The sequence below is a fragment of the Rattus norvegicus genome, chromosome 1 (genome assembly GCF_021556685.1).
Source record: "Rattus norvegicus strain SHRSP/BbbUtx chromosome 1, alternate assembly SHRSP_T2T, whole genome shotgun sequence".
NCBI lineage: Eukaryota > Metazoa > Chordata > Mammalia > Rodentia > Muridae > Rattus > Rattus norvegicus.
This window is the reverse complement of record NC_141534.1, coordinates 237,703,399-237,718,605: the sequence shown is the minus strand read 5'-3', so window position 1 is coordinate 237,718,605 and position 15,207 is coordinate 237,703,399. Positions and strand designations below refer to the sequence as shown.

General features: G+C 42.3%; 1 long non-coding RNA gene across 1 annotated transcript in view; it reads left to right on the top strand.

Annotated features, from left to right (window-relative positions):
• Positions 1 to 15,207, top strand: part of LOC147997088 (uncharacterized) — a 53,036-nt gene that overhangs the window by 14,805 nt on the left and 23,024 nt on the right. The window contains exon 2 of the long non-coding RNA XR_015653146.1: positions 6,737 to 7,062. This is a non-coding gene — a long non-coding RNA (uncharacterized LOC147997088). The remainder of the gene's footprint in view (positions 1 to 6,736; positions 7,063 to 15,207) is intronic.

The window sequence follows — 15,207 nt, the reverse complement described above, 5'->3', positions numbered from 1 at the left end:
TAAGTCTGGATTTCTATTACTGTGACAAAATACCATGTCCAAAGGCATGTTGTGGAAAACCAGGTTTATTTCATTTTAGAGTTGTAGTCCATCAACTAGGGAAGTCATGGTAAGAACTGGTAGGAACCTGGAGGCAGGAACCGAGATAGAGAATGTAGAGCACCACCGCTTACTGGCTTGTTCCTCCTTGCTTATTCTGCCTGCTTTCTTATACATGTCAAGACCACCTGGCCATAAGAGGTACTACTCACAGTGGATGGGCCCTTTCACACCCATCATTTGATAGGATCACACAGGCTTGCCTACATGTCCATCTTAAAGGAGGCATTTTCTTACTTATGGTTTGCCTTCCCTAATGACTCTACCTTGTGTCAAGTCAAAACACAACAACCACAAACTAACCAGCACAGTAAGTACCCTTACCCACTGAACCATCTTTTTTTTCATCTTTATTGAGTATTTCTTATTTACATTTCGATTGTTATTCCCTTTCCCGGTTTCCAGGCCAACATCCCCCTAACCCCTCCCCCTCCCCTTCTCTATAGGTGTTCCCCTCCCCATCCTCTCCCCATTACCGCCCTCCCCCCAACAATCATGTTCACTGGGGACTCAGTCTTGGCAGGACCAAGGGCTTCCCCTTCTACTGGTGCTCTTACTAGGCTATTCATTGCTACCTATGAGGTTGGAGCCCAGGGTCAGTCCATGTATAGTCTTTGGGTAGTGGCTTAGTCCCTGGAAGCTCTGGTTGGTTGGCATTGTTGTTCATATGGGATCTCAAGCCCTTTCAGCTCTTTCAGTCCTTTCTCTGATTCCTTCAACGGGGGTCCCATTCTCAGTTCAGACCCACTGAACCATCTTGACAGCACCATAATGATCATTCTCCTTTTGACTCTATGAAACTTTAAAAATGAAAGGTGACCCCAGTTAATGTCTGATTAGGTTTTTCAGACTTTAGTGTGTATTTCTTCACTGAAAGATAAGTAACTTGTGCCAAGTGACTTTGCCTCTTGTACCTATTAAAGATAGTTCCCCAAACACCAATTTCCCATTGGCTCCAGGTATAAGAGATGGTAAAACTGCACTTAAAATGGCAGCTTTGAAAACAAATAGACCAAATGTGGAATAAAATCAAGTGTACCACACATATACCTGCCTTAGCAACAACAAATAAGTGTTAATCAATGGGACTATTAGTGTTGGCTAAAACATAGAAATGAACACAGAGTACCACAGAAAACCTCACACTAAACTAGGTGCTTGCCCTCTGTTTGGGTCTAATTATTACAGTGGCTGAAGGTTGGTGCTATTCTGTTTTTGGTCAGGGTTTTACTGCTGTGAACAGACACCATAACCAAGGTCACCCCATAACCAAGGTCTGGCTTTCAGGTTCAGAGGTTCAGTCTATAATCATCAAGGCAGGAGCATGACAGCATTTAAGCAGGCATGGTGCAGGCAGAGCTGAGAGTTCTACATCTTCATCTGAAGGCTGCTAGTGGAAGACTGGCTTCCAGGCAGATAGGATTAGGGTTTTAAAGCTCACACTCACAGTGACACACCTACTCCAACAGGGCTACACTTTCTAATAGTGTCACTCCCTGGGGTGAACATATATAAACCATCACAGTGGGGCTACCAAGACTTGAAAAAATTAAAGAAATTATAAAACAATACAGAATGAGCATCCTTACATGTAATTGTTGGTATCAGATTTTACAATACTTACATATATAAAATGAGAAGGCTTGCACATGGAAGCTATATATAAACTTAACACTTATTGTCAGACATGAAATTCATTTATATTACACCTATGCCTGATACTTATAGCCTAAGGAAAATTCTGTTTAACTTAATCACTAATTATATGCATGAAACAAAATTTTGTGTTATGGGACTTTTTATTTGTAAAAACTGTACATTTTACAATTTCATACTTTTCAGATTAATATGCTCAATCTACAATAATTGCTATTTATTTTATAGCACCTTGAAGGTTTTGTTGTCATTTGCTTATGTATGGCATAAGATGCATTATTTGAACTACCTTAGGCATACAATTCAATGACATACATATTCATAATGTGTATCATGATTATATATTTCCAGAATTTTTTCATTATCACAAGCAGAAATTTTACAAAACAGTCATGTGGTACTTTGAGAATGACTCTGATAGGCTCATATTTTCCAATGCTTAGTCACTAGGGAGTGGAACTATTCAAGAGGGATATGACGGTATGGCCTTGTTGGAGTAGGTGTGGCCTTGTTGAGAGAAGTTATGTTGCTAAGGGTGGCCTTTGAGGTTTCAAAATCCCATGCCAGGCTCAGTCTTGCCCTCAACCCCTCCTGTTTCCTGTTTCCAAATGAGAGTATAAAGCTTTTAGCTACTGCTTAGCACCATGTGTGTGCTTCTCACCATGATGGTGGCCATGGACTAACCCTTTAAAACTGTAAGGAACTGATTAAATGCTTCCTTTTATAAGTTGCTTTGGCCATAGTGTCTTCTCAAAGGAATAAAACACTAAGAAAGAAGTTGGTATCAGAAGTGAATTATTGATGATAGGCCATATCATGCTGTTGTTTGGAGGAATATGGAAGACTTTGGGATTTGTGGTGGAATGTTTTAAGTGTGGTTTAATGGGCCATTCTAGTAGGAACATGAGAGATGTAGTATAAAGGGCAATGTGTAACTGTGGAGGTCCCTCACAAGAGGTTTCAGAGGGGAAGAATATTAGAGATTCTTCATGTGATATTTTGGCATGGAATATCACTGGTCTATGGCCTTGGCCTAAAAATCTGCCTTAAGCTATGTTGAAGAGTTTTTCACTAATGTCACTGGCCAAGGAGATTTCAAGACCACCTAGTATTCACTGTGTCATGTTCTTAGTGATCACTTAGCAGATCTACAATGAAAAGGGGCAAATGGAGTAAAGAAAAAAAATACAAAAAAATACAGTTTGAGAAGAAAATGAGCATCAGGGAATGGAATAGGATAGCCAAGTCTTGTGTCCAAGGAAATGAGAAGTTTTAAGAAAAGCCTAATGCTAAATGGAATAAGGGGAGTGGTGGCCTGCGGGCCATTACCCCATCCAGCTAAGCTTCCAACTTTTGAAAAGGAATGAAAGGAAAGCTTAAGTAACAAAGAAAGCCATCAATAATAGAAAGCTTATAGAATGTAATTTAAGAAGAGGGCAGGCCCATTCCCAGCAAGAAGAAGAACTTGGCAGCTTTGCCTATGTGGTTCTGGCTTTAGAGTCAAGGGTATACAAGAGTAAAGGGTTTGTGGAATATTTCTCCATAGTTAAAGCCTCTGAGGCCAGGCACATACCAGGGGATTTCTTGCATGGGGGCCTGGAGGGGTCATTGTGTGAAGCTGTGAAAGTGAAGCCTGGATTGCCTTGGAGACCGGAAGTTGTTGGGAATGCCAGAGTCATGGGATACCTGCCAAGGAGAGCTGCTAACAAGAAGTAGAACCACCTTGAGAGAAAAAACTGTGTTAAAGTCAACAAAGATGGTAGGATACAGCTATCTTCCTTAAGTAAGTGCTTTTACATCAGACATGAAGATATAGGCTTTGAAGTCCGCACTACTGGTATTTGCTCTTGCTTTGGTCCAGCATTTGCTCACCATGCTTGCTTTCTTCTCATTGGGGATGGAAATATATATTCTGTGCTATTGTATTTTGGAAGTATGTGATCTGCTTATTGATTTTGATTTTTACAGGAAGTTACAGTTAAGAGATTGCCTTGAGTCTCTGAAGAGACTTTCAACTTTGGAATTTTTAACAGTATTGAGACTGTGAAAGACCATGGAGACTTTAAGTTGGACTAAATTAATTTTGCATAACGATATGGTTACAAGCCTAAGGGGTCTGGAAGTGGAATGTGTTGGTTTGAATGTGAATGGCCTCTCTAGGCTAATATATTTGAATGCTTACTCACAAGGGAATGGAACTATTGGAAGAGGATTAGAATATAAGGTGTGGATAATAAGTGACTTCTTAGAGGAAGTGTGTCATTGGGGGTGGGCTTTGAGGTTTCAAGAGTCCACACCAGGCACTGTTTCTCTCTCTTCCTGCTGTCTGCAGATCAGGGTGTTAAAGTCTCGACCACTGCTTCAGCACCATGCCTGTCTGTTTCCTGAAATGATGCTCACGAACTAACCCTTTAAAACTGTAAGCAAGCCTGCCAATGGAATGATTCCTTTGTAAGTTGCCTTGGTCATGGTGTCTCCTGATAAGAACAGTCAGTAACTTAGAAAAGTCATTTTCTAGTCCACTTTGCCTAGTCCTGTCTCTACTCTACTTCCTCAAATTGCTGTTTCTCACAATCCCCCAAGAGCATTAGTGGGAAGAAGCCGAATATGGTGGTTATGAACAAGTACTCTAATCCCAGAAACACATTCAAAGCATGGCTTCTTTCGGGGAGTTATCCATTATTTTTGCATTCCAGTACTACGATCGCAAAAACATTTTGTAGTTGCTCCCTTCCTCTTTCATTTCAGGTAAAAGAGGCATGGTTTTAGCTGGATTTGACAGGTCAAGACTCAGTAACTTCAATTATTCATAGAAAAAGAATAGTTAGCTATAGAATATGGAAGGAAACAGGAAAGTGTTACTAATAGAAGTTACAAGGACTTCTATTGGTCGCTCAAAGAAGTAATGAGGGTTTGTGGTCCTTCTTACTATAGGAAATGATCTCAAGTCTATGTGGTAACTGTAGTGTCAAAAAGGAAAGACAAACAGCAGATACATGTAACACACACACACACACACACACACACACACACACACACAGAGGATCCTAGTGAGTTTATAGACTTTATATGTGTATGATCTCAACATTTTATAGCTGCTATAGTGGTTAATTTTATGTTTTACGTCAGTTTTACTGTCCTACGAGGTAACCAGATTAAACAAAATTTCTGGATGTACCTATTAGAATACTTTCAAATGAGCTTATCCTTTGAATACATGAATGCAATACAGTGAATTTTCCTTCCCAGGGCGAGCAGTATCTACCTACCAAAGGCCTGAATGGAACAAAAATAGTAGGAGGAATTGGCTCCTACCTCTTCCTGCTTGTTTAATGAGCTGGGACATGGGTCTTCTTTGGTTTCTTTTGGTCTAGGATTTGTATTACTAACTCCCTCAGTTCTTAGACTTGGACTTGACTAGAATTACATGAATAACTCCCCCTGGTCCATTGCTTGCAGGAAATAGATGGTGGGATTTAGTCACCTTAAGCATGTGTGCCAGTTCTAATAAACTTATGTATGTTTATGTCATCCATTTTAGTGGCTATTTCTCTGAAGAGTCCTAACTAATCAGTCCATTCATCAGACTATCTACAGTCTATCTGCCTGCCTGCCTTCCTGTCAGTAGAAAAACAAATGCATAGTCTAAATATTGGTCCTGATTCTATCCTGATCCAAGGGAAAAGGACTTGTAGAATTCTCTTAAATATTTTGAACTGGGATTTTGCTTGTAAGGAGAGTTGAGTCTAATGTAAGTGCATGTTTAACACAACTATCTGCTTCTTGCAATGATGGTCACAAACTAACCTTAAAACTGTAAGCAAGCCCCAAATTAAATGCTTCCTTTATAGGTTGCCTTGATCATGGTGTCTCCTCACAAGAATAGAACAGTAACTAAGGAAAGTCATTTCCTATTCTATTTTGTCCACCCCTGATAATCTCTGCTTTGAGACTGTTTTTGAGAGAATGGAATATATGTAATACCTTGACTGTCTTCAAAGGACTAGCCAGGTAATAGCAGAGTCAGGAAAGCTTAGAAAAATAACAATGTTCCTTAAAAATGCCTTAGCTTGGGCCATCAAAACAGGGTTAATTAAACCTGTCATCTAGAAGCCTAGGAGGAAAACAGGCCCGGGGTGACAACTATGCCCAGAAGACTTTGGGCTAATAGTTTTACCTGTCTAAGCCAGGAAAATAAAATCGATACTATAAAGCAGATATGGGAATCCAATGATGTAATTCATGTGCAATTGCCTGTCGAAAAGAACAAGGTAAATACTCATTGACCAAATGGCTTATCTTAAAATATTATTTCTCTTAAATGACAGTAATGGCCGCTGTTTGTTTTTAAAGACATTTCCATGTTATCAGAATCATAGTTTATCTTCTTTACAACCTGGGAAGGAATCATTATGATTCTGGCTGTAGTTTGTGGACCAGGGAACTGACTCTCACAGAAGCAGCCAAGGTCATAGAACGTGGCAGGCAGTATCTGCTTACTTGACTTGCTCACCAGCCTCTCTCTGCTCCTCACACTCAAGGCTGAATCTGACCTTGCACTGTGTGTGGTCCTATAAAACTTTCCTGGCAGGAAGATGTTTATTGCTTAGGAAGGGTGAGGAGGCTGTGTGTGTGTGTGTGTATGTGTGTGTGTGTGTGTGTGTGTGTGAGTGTGTGTGTGTGTGCCTGCCTCTGTGTGTGTATGTGTGTGTTTGTGTGTGTTAGTGTGTGTGCCTGCCTCTGTGTGTGTGTGTGAGTGTGTGTGTGCCTGCCTCTGTGTGTCTGCCTCTGTGTGTGTATGTGTGTGTTTGTGTGTGTGTTAGTGTGTGTGTGCCTGCCTGTGTGTGTGTGTGTGTGTGTGTGTGTGTGTGTGTGTTTGCGTGTATGTCACATGGATGCACTTAGTATATGGCCCTGTCTTCTAGTTTGTTTCTGGAAAGGGAAGTGATTGACTTTGATTTCTGCTTCTGGTTTTTGGCAGACTTTTGTTCCCATCAACAAGGGCAATATCACTAAATCAGAGCCACACAGTCAATGGAGTTAGCCAAGTGCCGATGCTGAGCGGTCAGTGACATCAATCATAGTCCTTCAGCCCATCAGTATCCAAGTGGGGACAGGCTAGAGAGCTAATCACAGTGGAGGACAGTTCACCGAAAGATGCTGAAAGGTAGATGGCCTCTCTCAGGATTATTTTACTCATCATGACCTCGGATGTATAACCCTTCAAAGAGGAGGTATGGAGTCTACAACCAAACCTGTGACAAAGTTGACCTCCAAGCTGTTAGTTTTCAACTAAAACTCAAGCAGGTGAGCTTTAATGACTTAAGATGTTTGTAGCTCACCACTTTGGATTTGTCACCTTTTCCCAATTAACCTTTGTCTTACCCATGCGCCCTTCCCCTCTTCTTTGACTGAGGTCAGATCCTAAGATTCTTTTGCCTGTGGTCATTTTTTCTCTCCTTTGGACAGGTCAAGAACTTAAACAGTCAGTTCAGGTCTGGGATATAGGACATGCCTCCAGGGCATCCCCCGCTCTTCAGTCTTCTCCCAGACTGAGCAGCCTTAAGTGCTATGACTAGAACTTTCTGAGCTTTAATCTTTTACTTAAAAGCCATCAGTTACCCAAGATACAATCCACAGACCACATGAAGCTCAAGAAGAAGGACGACCAAAGTGAGGATGCTTCAGTCCTTCTTAGAAGGGGGAACAAAAATATTCATAGGAGGGGATATGGAGACACAGTTTGGAGCATAGACTGAAGGAATGGTCATTCAGAGACTGCCCCACCTGGGGATCCAGCCCATATATATACATACAGCCACCAAACCCAGACAATATTGCTGATGCCCAGAAGTGCATGTTGACAGGAGCCTGATATGGATTTCTCCTGAGAAGCTCTGCCAGAGCATAACAAATACAGAGTCGAATGCTAGCAGCCAACCATTGAACTGAGAACGGGGTCCCCATTGAAGGAATTAGAGAAAGGATTGAAGTAGCTGAAGGAATTTGCAATCCCATAAGAACAACAATACCGACCAACCAGAGCTTGCAGGGACTAAACCACCATCCAAAGAGTACACATGGATGGACCCATGGCTCCAGCCACATATGTAGCAGAGGATGGCCTTGTTGGGCATCAATGGGAGGAGAAGCCGCACAGTGGCACTATGTGGAGGTGCAGCCTTGTTAGGGTGTGTGTGGCCTTGTTGGAGGAAGTGTGTCACTGTGGGCTTGAGATTTAAAGCTCTCATCCTAGCTGTCTGGAACTCAGTCTTCTCCTAGTAGCCTCCAGATGAAGTATAGAAGTTAAAGCTCTGCCTGTACCATGCCTGCTTGGGTGCTGCCATGCTCCCACCTTGATGATAATGGACTGAACCTCTGAACCTGTAACCTAGCCCCAATTAAATGTTGTATATGAGTTGCCTTGGCCATGGTGTCTGTTCACAGCAGTAAAACCCTAAGACAGAAGTTGGTACTAGGAATGGGGTAGTGCTGTGATAGGCCTGATCATGCTTTTGTTTGGAAGAATGTTGATCTGGGGACTTTGGATTTAGAAAGTAGTGGAATGCTTTAAGTGGGCCTTAGTGGACTATCCTAGTAGGAATAAGGAAGGCTTTGTTGCTGAGAGTCATTTGAACTGTTCAGACCTGGCCCAAGAGGTTTCAGTGGAGAATTTCAGTACGTGGCCTATAAACTGTGTTTGTGGTATTTCATTGAAGAATGTGGCTGCTTTTTGCCATTGTCTGAACAGTCTACTGGAGACTAAGGTGAAGAGATTTATGCTAATTGCATTGACAAATGAAGTCTCAAAAAAGTCCAGCAGAGGCTTTGTTCTCTGGTTAAGATTCATGAAGAGCGTTTTGAACAAGCATCACAAGCCTAGAGAGGAAAATATAAAATATATGATTCAAGTATTAAGGGGCTCCAGGAAGTGAAATGGAGCTGAGCCCTGTGTTCAAGGGTATTAAATTGAATTATGGGAGTGGTGACCTTGGGGGCAAGATCCTACCCAGCTCAGTTTAGGTCCAGGCTTGGTGTCACTATGCCTTTAATCCCAGGAGACAGAGGTAAGCAGATCTCTTGAGTTCAAGGCCAGCCTGGAAGAGAGCAAGTTCCAAGTAGAGAAAAGTTTACATCTAGGCATGGCATTTCTTGCGTTTAATCCCAGCATTCAGGAGACACGGGCATGCAGATCTCTGAGTTCAAGATCAATCTGCAGAGCAAGTTCCAAGACATCCATGCTAGGCAGTGTGAAAGAGTTGGAGAACAGAAAACTGGTGATGATGTAATAAGACAAGGGGTCATTTTCCAGCTTCTGCAAAAAGCAGATTTGGCCTTGTGTCTCTGGCTTTATAGTCAAGAGGAGAAGGATGCTACTGGGAAGGTTGATGCTGGTTAACTTGAGATTAACAGATTGGTGGTGATTAAGGAGAGACCAGCATCACTGAGATGAAATCTTCTGTGAAGTATTTTCTGAGAGCATAAATAAGCTGTGTTCCAGAGATAGCCACGGTTGTACCTTGGTAATGTGTAAGAGTCACTCAGTTTATACTGGTTTTGAAGGTATGAAGAGGTTCTTCCATGAGAGGCCATGGAAGGCCATTGGTGAAGGTGCAGTCTCAATTGCAGTTGAAGACCCAGGACTGAAGGGACCATGCAAAGAAATTGGGGTTTGGCAACATAAAGGGAGCCTATGAGAGGATATTTGTGAAGCCTGGTTGCAATGAGAAACCCCAGCATATTAGAGATGCCAGTACCATGGGATGACCACTAAGAACGGTGGTCAGAAAGCAGTTGAGTCATCAGAGCCCAGAGTGCTACAGAAGGCAGAGCTGAAGTACCCTAAGATTTTAGAGACTAAAGATCGTGTGTGGATCCCTGATTGAAACAAGACACCATAAAGTTGAAGTTGCTTTGGAGACCTCAAGATGTTAGAGCTGTCAGAGCATGGGTTACCTGTCAAAAAAAAGCTGCTAACAGAATGGAACCAGCCCAGGAGATAGAAGTTTGTTGTGGTCAACAAGGATATAAAGGAGTTGGAGATCTGAAGACCGCTTTGACATCAGACATGGAGATGCAGAGTTTGGAGTTTGCGCAACTGACTTTTTGGCTTACTTTGAGGGATTACAGTTAAATGATTGCTCAAATCTCTGAAGAGACTTTGAACATTGGACTTTTAACTTTGTTAAGATTGCTATAGACTATGGGGACTTTTGAACTTGAACTAAATGTATTTTGCATTATGCTATGTTTAGGTATATCCCCCATAGATTCATATGTTTGAACAAGTCTATGGGGGCCAAAAAGTGGAGTGTGGTAGTTTGAGTATGCCTAGAGCAGGCAGTGGAACTATTTGGAAGTATGGCCTTGTTGGAGTAGGTATGGCCTTGTTGCAATAGGTGTGACCTTGTTGGAGTAGGTGTGATACTGTGGGTGTGGGCTTTAAGATCCTCATCCTTACTGCCTGGAACTCAATCTTCTCCTAGCAGCCTTCAGGTGGAGATGTAGAACTCTCAGCTCTGCCTATACCATGCCTGCCTGGATGCTGCCATGTTCCCACTTTGATGATAATGGACTAAAACTCTGAACCTGTAAGCCAGCCTCAATTAAGCCAGCAGTAGAACACTCTCTCTCTCTCTCTCTCTCTCTCTCTCTCTCTCTCTCTCTCTCTCTCTCTCCCTCTGTATATATATAATATATACTATAATCATATGTATATATCATTATAATTGTCCTGTTATTAGTATTTGTAATTATTAAACTCTTATACCCAATCTTTAAATTAAATTTATCCTATCTCCTTGTATATGTATTGGAAAAGCCAAAGCCAAAGAGTATGTTTATGTTTGATTCATGCTACCCATAGTTTTAGGCATTTGAGGACTGATTTGGCACATATCTCCTGTGGATACATAGGGCCTGCTATATATTTTTTAATAGGTAGCCCTCTTCATGTCCTAGTCAGCTTTCTCTCACCAGGGACCTGTCCTAACCCTTGCTTACTTTTGCTCTTTGTGACTGTTAAGCCTCCCTGGGATATGGTTATTTTTCTTTGACTACCGTGGAGTTCAGCCACTTCATTGGGGTAGAGTAGTTAGGGTGACAGAAATGTGGGGTAACCCAGACAGCTGAGTGGTCTGCAGTGACAGAGACATGGGTCAACCCTGACAGCTAGGTGGGCTGCAATGACGGATGTGGATGAACCATGACAACTGGGTATGCTGCAGTGGGAAGTTGTGAGTTTCCTGTGGTCCTCAGAAAGCAGCCTAAGGGGAGCCCACAGTCCAACCTTTCCTCCCTCCATCTGGTCCTTTGGACTTAGACTATGGCTAAGATTTGGGAATACACAGGCTAGCTGCAGTCAGCTTTCCCTCTGCTGCTCAGAGATCCTATTTAATTAATTAATTAATTAATTAATTAATTAATTGTTACCCTTCGGATTTTATTCCCCTCCCAGTCCACCAACCAAGAGTTCCATATTGCATACCCCTACCTACCCCCTATCTCCACAAGGACGTCCCCACCCCACCCACACCACCAGACCTCTAAACTCCCTGAGGTCTCCAGTCTCTTGAGGGTTGAGTGCATCTTCTCTGACTGAACCCAGACCTGCAGTCCTCTGCTGTATATGTGTTGGGGGCCTCATCTCAGCTGTGTATGCTGCCTGGTTGATGATCCAGAGTCTGAGAGATCTCAGGGGTCCAGGTTAATTGAGACTGCTGGTCCTCCTACAGGGTCACCCTCCTCCTTAGTTTCCTCCAGCTTTTCCCTAATTCAACCAGAGGGTCAGCAGCTTCTGTTTATTGCTTGGGTGTAAATATCTGCATCTGACTCTTTCAGCTGCTTGTTGGGACCTTTGGAGAGCAGTCATGGTAGGTTCCTTTTTGTGAATGCCCTATCGCTTCAGTAATGGTGTCAGGTCTGGGGCCTCCCCTTGAGCTGAATCTTACTCTGGGCCTGTTGCTTTTATTCAGTCTTTTCTCCATTACCATCTCTGCATTTCTTTCAGACAGGAAGAATTATGGATTAGAGCGTTGGTTGTGGAATAGCAACCCCATCCCACTCTGGACGCTCTGTCTTTCTGCTACACGTGGATTCAATAAGTTACCTCTCCCCATTGTAGGGAATTTCATTTAGGGTTTCCCCACTTTGAGTCCTGAGAGTCTCTCTCACTTCCCACTTCCTCTGGTACATTTTAGAGGAACCTCCCTTCTCCCGAGGTCACCTCTTTCCATTCTTTCTGCTGGCCCTCAGGGCTTCAGTCCTTTTCCCCCACCCAATACCACATCAAGTTCCCCTCTCCCTGAACCCCATCTCCATTGCCTCCCTTCTCCCTCCCTCCCTCACCTTGCTTTCTTCTCCCTCCCAAGTGGAACTGAGGCATCTTCACTTGAGCCCTTCAGCTTGTTGACCTTTTTGAGTTCTGTGGACTGTATCTTGGGTATTCTGTACTTTTTTTTGGGCTAATATCCACTTATTAGAACATACTGTGCATGTCCTTTTGGGTCTGAGTTACCTCACTTAGGATGACATTTTCTAGTTCCATCCAGTTGCCTGCAAAACTCAGGATGTCCTCATTCTTAATAACTGAGTAGTATTCCACTGTGTAAATGAACCACATTTTCTGTATCCATTCTTCTGTCATGGGACATCTGGGTTGTTTCCAGCTTCTGGCTATCACAAATAAGGCCACTATGAACATAGTCGAACATGTGCCCCTGTGGCATGGTGGGGCATCTCTTTTGGGTATATTTCCAATTTTCTGAGGAACCTCCAAATGATTTCCAGAGTGGTTGTACTAGTTTGCAATCCCACCGGCAATGGAAGAGTATTCCTCTTTCTCCACATCATCGCCAACATGTGTTGTTACCTGAGGTTCTGTTCTTAGTCATTCTGACCTGTATAAGGTGGAATCTCAGGGTCATTTTGATTTGCATTTCTTTGATCACTAAGGACGTTGAACATTTCTTTAGGTGCTTCTCAGCCATTCGAGATTCCTCTATTGTGAATTCTTGGTTTAGTTCTATACCCCATTTTTTGATTGGGTTGTTTGGTTTTTTGGTAGTAAGCTTCTTGAGTTCTTTATATATTTTGGATATTAACCCTCTATCAGATATGAGGTTAGTGAAGGTTTTTTCCCAATCTGTAGGATGCCGATTTGTCTTACTGACTATGTCCTTTGCCTTACAGAAGCTTTCCAGTTTCATGAGGTCCCATTTATCAATTCTTGATCTTTGAGCACGAGCCATTGAAGTTCTTATTAGGAAATTTCTGCCTGTGCCAATGAGTTCAAGGCTCTTTCCCACTTTCTCTTCTTTTAGATTTGGTGTATCTGCTTTTATGTTGAGGTCTTTGATCTACTTGGACTTGAGCTTTGTGCATGGTGACAAATATTTGCCTATTTTCATTTTTTCTACACACAGAAAACCAGTTAGACCAGCACCATTTATTGAAGATGCTTTTTTTCCATTGTATATTTTTGGTTTCTTTGTCAAAGATCAAGTGTGAGTAAGTATGTGGTTTTATTTCTGGGTTTTCAATTTTTTTTTGTCCCTGGGAGCCCTGAGGAATCTGGTTGGTTGATATTGTTGTTCTCTCTCTCTCTCTTTTTTTAATTTATTTTTTTCCTTCAATTTTTATTAAATTGGATATTGCTTATTTACATTTCAAATGTTATTCCCTTTCCCAGTTTCCTGTCCATCAGCCCTCTAGCCCTGCCCTCTACCCTGCTATATTGGTGTTCCCCTCCCCATCATTCCCCCATTCTCCCCCAACAATCCACTACACTGGGGATCCAACCTTGGCAGGACCAAATGCTTCTCTTTCCACTGGTGCCCCAACAAGGTTATTCACTGCTACCTATGCAGTTGGAACCGAGGGTCAGTCCATGTATAGTCTTTGGGTAGTGGTTTAGTCCCTGGGAGTTCTGGTTGGTTGACATTGTTCTTCTTATGGGATTGAAAGCCCTTCAGCTCCTTCAGACCTTTCTCTAATTCCTCCAATGGGGATCCCAATCTAGGTCCAGTGGTTTGCTGCTGGCATTTGCCTCTGTATTTGACATGTTCTGGCCACATCTCTCAGGAGAGATCTATATCCCATTCCTGTCAGCATGCACTTCTTAGCTTCATCCATCTTATCTAGTTTGGTGGCTGTATTTATATGGGCCAAATGTGGGGCAGGCTCTGAATGGCCATTCCTTCAGTCTCTGCTCCAAACTTTGTCTCCCTATTCCCTGCTATGGATATTTTGTTCCCCTTTTAAAGAAAGAGTGAAGCATTCATATTTTGGTCATCCTTGAGTTTCATGTGGTCTGTGCATCTTGGGTAATTCTAGCATTTGGGCTAATAGCCACTTATCAATGAGTGCATACCACATGTGTTTTTCTGTGATTGGGTTACCTCACTCAGGATGATACTTCCTAGGTCCAACCATTTGCCTATGAATTTCATGAAGTCATTGTTTTTGATAGCTGAGTAGCACTCCTTTGTGTAGATGTACCACATTTCTGTATCCATTCCTCTGTTGAAGGGCATCTGGGTTTTTTCCAGCTTCTGGCTACTATAAATAGTGAACATAGTGGATCATGTGTCTTTGTTGTATGTTGGAGCATCTTTTGAGTATATGCCCAGGAGAGGTATAGATGGGTCCTCACGTAGTGCAATGTCTAATTTTCTGAGGAACCTCCAGACTGATTTCCAGAGAGGTTGTAACAGTTTGCAATTCCACCAACAATGAAAGTGTTCCTCTTTCTCCATATCCTTGCCAGCATCTGCTGTCACCTGAGTTTTTGCTCTCAGCCATTCTGACTGGTGTGAGGTGGAATCTCCGGGTTGTTTTGATTTGCATTTCCCTGATGACTAAGGATGTTGAACATTTCTTTAGGTGCTTCTCAGCCACTTGATATTCCTCAGCTGTGAATTCTTTGTTTAGCTCTGTATCCCATTTTTAATAGGGTCATTTGGCTCTCTGGAGTCTAACTTCTTGAGTTCTTTGTATATTTTGGATATTAGGCCTCTATTGGATGTGGGATTGGTAAAGATCTTTCCCCAACTGTTGATTGCCGTTTTGTCCTAATGACAGTGTCCTTTACCTTACAGAAGCTTTGCAGCTTTATGGGATCCCATTTGTCCATTCTTGATCTTAAAGCATAAGCCATTGGTGTTCTGTTCTGGAATTTTTTTCCAGTGCCCATGTGTTTGAGACTCTTCCCCACTTTTTTTTCTATTAGTTTGAATGTATCTGGTTTGATGTGGAGGTCCTTGATCCACTTGGATTTAAGCTTTGTACAGGGTGATAAGCATGGATTGATCTGCATTCTTCTACATGCTGGCCTCCAGTTGAAGCAGCACCATTTGTTGAAAATACTCTTTTTTTCCCATTGGATGGTTTTGGCTCCTTTGTCAAAAATCAAGTGACCATAGGTGTGTGGGTTCATTTCTGCATCTTCAATTG